Consider the following 6,599-nt stretch of genomic DNA (forward strand, 5'->3'; position numbering starts at 1 on the left):
GGGAGAAATTAATTTTTGAATGAGAAGAACTTGTTCGGAGTTACTGCGCGTTTTGAAAATTCATTCCTCCTCTCCTAATAGAGACTAAGGGAATCAAACCACTGTCATTTATTGAGAATATTATCCTCGATCGATAGATGTTGCGTTCATTCCCTCTTCGCAATTAGGACGGCGGGGGGGGGGGGGAAATGAATTTTCTAATCGGTGGAGCCCCTCCGCGCTCACTCGACGCCGTAAAACCGTTCGGAGTTCCTCCGCGCTTTTGAAAATTTATTCCTCCGCTGCTACTTGAGTAGGATAGGATAGAATTTCCCGAAGATTCCAAAAAGCTTCATTGTTCTTCGTGCATGGAAAAAGGGGATTTTCGGGAAACTCCTTGCCATCGCAAGACTTTTACCGATTTATTTTTCTGCGTGTGACGTCCGTATAAAAGATCAAAAAATCAATTTAACAATGGGATAAATGGAGTGGAGAGAAAAACGTGAATATCTCGGAAATTAGATGCGATAAAATGGGCCCTTTTCACGTGGACGTACACACATAATTGGACTGAAATTTATAAAAAATTTTAATTTACAATGACGAAATTCCTTGATATTTCCATATTACGACAACGCGATAAAAATTCCCAATAAGTGTTCCCGGAATTTCCGCGAAAATATTACTGAAACCTACAGACATCATTCCTGAATTCAAGACTTTCCTTTGATTTTCAGGATCATGACTCAAAATGATCATCAAAATGACTTAATTTTAACATTGCTTGCTCATTGCATTTCAGAAATGCAGCTGCCTAAAAAAGACACATCGATTCTTAGGAACAACGTTTTTTTTTTCTCGGTAAATACAGACAATAGAGAAATGTTAGAGTGGAATTCCGGGATTTTTTTTCACTCTCGATTAATTTTTTAAAGATTCAAATTGATACTTGATTCATTCACATCGTTCCATTCCATTGGGAGATATTGTCGATTGGAGACAATTTTTTATGGTCACTGAAGGAGGCAAACCATTCATCTAAATCTCGCAATAATCTGCGAAAAATCTTATTCATTAATCTATTATTATTGAATTAATCCCATTATGTGTAGATCGCTGCTGGGACCTACGTGTCAATAATAAATATCTCGAGAAAAAGGAAAAGACTTTTAGATCATTAGATTCTGCATTCATTATACTATTGATTATAATATGTTCGATTTTACATTCCTGACAATTATTACAAAATGCGAGGAGCTACCTTATTGAGAACCCCTTTCCGGTTATCGACAAATTTATGCTCGGGCCCTACCATACCAACAGTTCCGTACGCTCCATCGTAGTCCATGCGCCACCGCTACTAATTTTGCTGTTGAACACTTTACATTGGCCCTGCTCATCTCCCCTGTAATCTCTGTTAACAGCTCTAAAAAGTTAGCCCCTGATTATTGAAAATTGACTTTGATTCAGTGTATGTCAATGTCTATCAAATCATTCCGCGTAAAATGTGCCCAAGTAGAAGTTTGTATCAATAAATTTAAAAAAAAAAGAGGGGCTATCTTTAATGACTTTTTTTTGAAAATTCATTTGAAAAAAATTCAGGCTATCAAATTATTTTTATAGTCAATCATGGTCTATCATTTGCCTATCTATGGATTCCCATGGTCAAAATAATTAATGATTAATAATCAGGGGCTAACTTTTTAGAGCGGTGGTTAACTTGAACCGTGTATTCAACCGGGTTTTAGCTTGAAAACTCGCCCCAAAGTGTTTCCAGCGCTATACCCAGAAAACGGACTGATTCGGAACTCTAAGGCGAATAGCCAACGTCACGTCCTAGTTTGTAACCAACTTCACATCAAAACAAAGTGGACTTCATTTTACTCATAAAAATGACAACAAATGTTTATAAAAAAAATCGAAGAGTCTGCTGTGTGCCACACTGTAAAATTAAAGATAAATCAAATTTGAGCTTTCACCATTTCCGATCTGATGCGGCCTTGCGGAACAAACGGATGGAGGTATTGAAAATCGACAGGCCTCATGACCGAGAAATGAGAGTTTACAGTTTGCAGTCTGTAGATAACTTTACGAAACAAGGTCAGTATTATAAATAATTTATATTGAAAATTTATTGATTAAGAATGAGTATTACATGTTAATTGTGGAGTAGTAGTCAAGAGCTAAAACGTTTCAAGTAACTGGAGAGAGATACAATCGTACTTGTCATCAGTGTATTAAAAAAAAAATTCTGGGAGTTTGGATCATTCTCTTTTTCTACCTTCTCCAACTTCATGCAACAAAATTCCTCCAAATTCACTACCTGATTCTGGGGTAAATCAGCATTTGATTTCACCTTGCCCCATTGCTGTTTCAAGTCTGTACAGCTCAACATCTGTCAACTCGAATCCTAGATAAATCCAATATTTAAACTGCAGATTGCGTATACTCGAATATCACTGACGATCAGTACATGTATTGAAGTAGATAAAACGATCAAAAACAAAAAAAACATGACTTTCCTTACCGATAAATATACAGAAGTGTCGCAAAAATGTGTTTACATTTTTCACCCAAGCCAGCTGGACAAGTACATTTGCTAATTATTTTCCTCAAACAGAATTTTTATAGTTATTTCGTGGTAATTATTCCAATGTGACGATTGAAGACAAGCTGACACAATTTCTACGTAATTCTGTTTATAACTTTTGACACCACAGATGAGGATGTGTTCAGCTAATAATACCTCCTCTCCTGCTTGAATTGGTCTCCTAGTATCTCCTAGTAAGTCTCCAATATCACAAAATGTCAAATTGAACTTTGGATTGATATTCATATTTACAAAAGTCCAATAATAATAGGGTAATGGGAGATGAAATTAAGAGTCGGTAAGAGTGCCCGGCGCGTATCTGAGAGACCCGGGTTCGATTCCCGGCTGGGTGAAGCGGAAATTTTTTCTCTCTAAATTCTAATTCTCTTAGAATTTTTTTTTCAAATTTAAGATCTTAATTTCGTATAGCCATACATTCCGGCGCCCAACCACCTGGTAGGCTCCGCCATAGGCTAGTTATAGAAACCCTCAGTAGAGCGCGAAAAATTGCTTTTGGCATATCGTCAATTGTTCCTTTTAACAATTAATGATTCATCATCGTTCATTATGCTAAGTGTTAACACGCACGAAAAAAATTCATAGAAATTCCTAGCGAATTCGCTAGACAATTGTATTATATTTCTACTGAACTTTTTATTAGTTTTTGGCCGTTTCCATCGAAATGTTCAATAGAACATATTCTATAGAAAAAATCATAGAATTCTATTTTTCTATGCAACTTATTCTATAGAGATATTTTCGGTGGAATTTCCTTGGCTTACATTTTCTAATTTTTTTTGTTTAATTTTCTTGATGAACAGAAAAGGAAAAATAGAGTGAAAAAAACTTGGGTAAATATATAGTATCACTCCCCCCCCTCCGATTTCGTTCAAATTTACAGGGATGGTAGTATTCCCCGAGATTAGAAAACTTGGAAAATTTCAGCCGAGGAAATTTCGTAGAAAATATCTCAATAGAATAAGCTGTATAGAAAAATATATTTCTATTGAGTTTTTCTACAGAATATTTTCTATTGAACATTTCAATAGAAATGGCCAGAAGCTAATAGAAAGTTCAATAGAAATCCAATAGAATTGTCTAGCGAATTCGCTAGGATTTTCTACTGAATTTTTTCATATGTGAAGATTAATGGTAACAATGCGTCTCGGTTAATCAATTGTTTAACCCTCTATTGTAAAAGACTGCCTGAGTAGTACTTCTTTTTGAGAATTTTTGTGCAATTGTTGTAAAAATCCGAGGTATTTCTCAAATTGGTTCTCCTTTTTCATTTCAATCAGAGTGCAGTAGTCAGTCACGTGACCCTTTCACATCAGTTTTGTTCAGAAAATTCTGCCTTTTCTTTCCAATTGTTTTCCCATTGTTTATCCAAAAAATCTATAACATTTGAGAACATTATCAAATTTTTTTTAGAAAACCTCATAATTGTTTTGAATTCTTTGTAAAACTCCAAAATCATCCTACATTCAGATGAAAAAGCCGACGATTCTCTAATTTTGGAGGGAACTTGCAAACTTCCTTGAAGTTTTTATAAATCATCCTCTATTCATCTTTTCAGAGGTGAATGTTATAAAGAAGCTGAAATATATATTCATTAATGAATGAATTAATTTCTGAAAACGTTCTCTTAATGGATATTCACATCGGGAATAGGACCTACCCTAAAATTTTTATATTTCTAGTGTTAATAGTTTCGGATTTGCATTATTATTTCAGGCAACCTTTTCACATTTCTAACGCAATAGCGGCCGTGGTATTGGTGGCCCTTCCATTATACCCTTTTTTTCCGTGTCAGATTCAATATTTCTTATTTCGATTCATTGTTAGCTGTGAAATTTTCATATTGCAATGAATGATTTGCGGATGTGTTAATTCCTATGCTCATTGAATGAGATTTTGATTATAATTACAATCAAATTTCTTCTTGAACATAATTCAGAGAGTAAAGTGTTGAAATTCAATGTTTGGTGATACTCTGGTAAAGGTGTGTGCCAACACTGCTATAATTTTTTTAATTCAGTTCACTCGGTAGTTCAATTAATCTGCTGTTTATATTATCAATACGATTTCGTGCTTAGAATATCGTCACCTCATGTTTTTAGCACCGAACAAAAAATTGAAACTTAAAATGACAGTTTGACTTCTCTATCCTTTCTCATGAATTTAAAATTCATGTTAATGGTTCAAATAATATTACGTAAATATCATCATTCTTGTTCTCTGCTGTTATGGAATATTGAGTCATAGCTTTTTATTCATAATAGAATTTTTTAATTTAGGTATTATTATTATTCGTTCAAGGTAAAAAAATTGATCATCACTTTCACTGTGTTGCATTCAGATTCTCCTATACTTAACGTAAAAAACATCAGATAATCTGATAATTCTGGCTATTGATTCTAATCAACGTTATTTGGAGAAAATTTTAGTAAACTCAACATTAAGGGAATTGAATCATTCTATTTTCCTCTGACCTAAATGATTTCGATAATTATAATTGATTCATCAATCGAAAATACAGAGAAATTAGGTACAGAATATTCATGTCTTGAATCAGAATTTAAAAGTAACTTTCTATCTTCACGCTGGTAAGAAATATTGAATACCGTTTAATTTTCAGTAGAATTTCAATTTTCATGATTTTTTCCTCCCAAACTGAATTAAATGTCTCTGTCCTAAAAATTACTACTGAACTGTCCATGAAATTTAAATTTGTTTTCACCAGTAGACTAATGAAATGATTGAAAAGTCGCCATTTTCAGAGACTGCGACGTTTTTTCATATAAATAATTCTATAATAATCCATTTTCCATTCTAAGAATAATTTTTCCTGAATTGTAATGAATTTTTCCGATTTCAGGACTTCACCAAAAAACGATTTCATGCAAAAAGATTATATTTTTGGAACTATTTCCATTATTCATTCCTAAGAAGGGAATGTTGAAAAAAGCAATTTTGTGGTATTCCCTTCGAAAACCGCTGCTAATCCATGCTTTATTTTCGATCTTCTTCTAGCCAATTCAATAATGATTGAAAATCTTCACATGAAAAGTAGTCCTACGTTTTTTTCATGGAGAAAATTCAATATTCTTTGATTTTGTGGTATAAAGTATTGACTTCATTAAAAAAAACCTCGAAAAACAAAAATCTAATAAAAAAATTGAAATCGAAAATTTTTAGATTTCCAATTCTTTTCATTCCATTATCGACATTCAAGTTTATCTAATTATCAATCAGTCAATCTTATTAGCTCTTAACACTTGTCACCAAAAAAAATTTTCTCATTCCAGTAATTGTAAACAAATCCTTGTGTAGAAAATATACACTGATGTATTTAATGTATGTATATATACGATGCTTGTTTCTTTTTTTTGAGGTACGAAATCAAATTTGTAATTCTCGCGCACTTTCTTGAATAGCGCCGTCGCAGTCGCATTGCTCATCGTCATAAAAATTCACATGAGAACTCGTCAAAAATAACACTTGCGGTGGCTGCCATGACAGTGCTCGCTTTTTTTAGATACTAGCGCCGCCGCGGCCGCAAGCGGCCGCGACGTTGATGCCCATTTATTATGCCTTTGCTTTTTTTGTTTCCTTCGAAAATTAATGATTTATCGTCGTTTTAGTCTCTTGAGTGTTAAAGCTAATGAAAACAATGCGTCTCGGTTCATTGCTTGTTCAATTCAAATATTATAATAAGTGATCCACTAATTCTGAGTTTCCGTCCTCATTGAATGAAATTTTAATTACTATTGTAATTAAAATTATATTCAGAGTGCAAAACAACAATTATCAAATTTCTCACAGGCCATAATTTTTTTGTCTTCGCCTCCCTCTTCATTTCCGTTTGCAACTTGACAAAAGTATTCAATTATTTTTCTAGAAAAATTATGGGGTCAATTCTGATCTTCTTTCGCTAATTCGAAGTGTTTTCGCTTCATTCATGATTTTTTCACAATTTTATTCGACGATGTCATAAACTTCAAACTTTCATCATCTAATCATCTAAAAA

At 33.4% G+C, this 6,599-nt stretch overlaps 1 protein-coding gene across 1 annotated transcript in view; it reads left to right on the forward strand.

Annotated features, from left to right (window-relative positions):
* The first annotated feature begins 1,878 nt into the window (after positions 1-1,878).
* The window catches only part of LOC107041361 (glycogen [starch] synthase), a 15,375-nt gene continuing 10,654 nt past the window's right edge, over positions 1,879-6,599 (forward strand). The window contains exon 1 of the mRNA XM_015261879.1: positions 1,879-2,079. The gene's annotated coding sequence lies outside the window, so the exon portion shown is untranslated. The remainder of the gene's footprint in view (positions 2,080-6,599) is intronic.

This window comes from Diachasma alloeum, unplaced genomic scaffold (genome assembly GCF_001412515.2).
Source record: "Diachasma alloeum isolate Michigan unplaced genomic scaffold, Dall2.0 Dall_scaffold_00363, whole genome shotgun sequence".
NCBI classification, from domain to species: Eukaryota; Metazoa; Arthropoda; class Insecta; order Hymenoptera; family Braconidae; genus Diachasma; species Diachasma alloeum.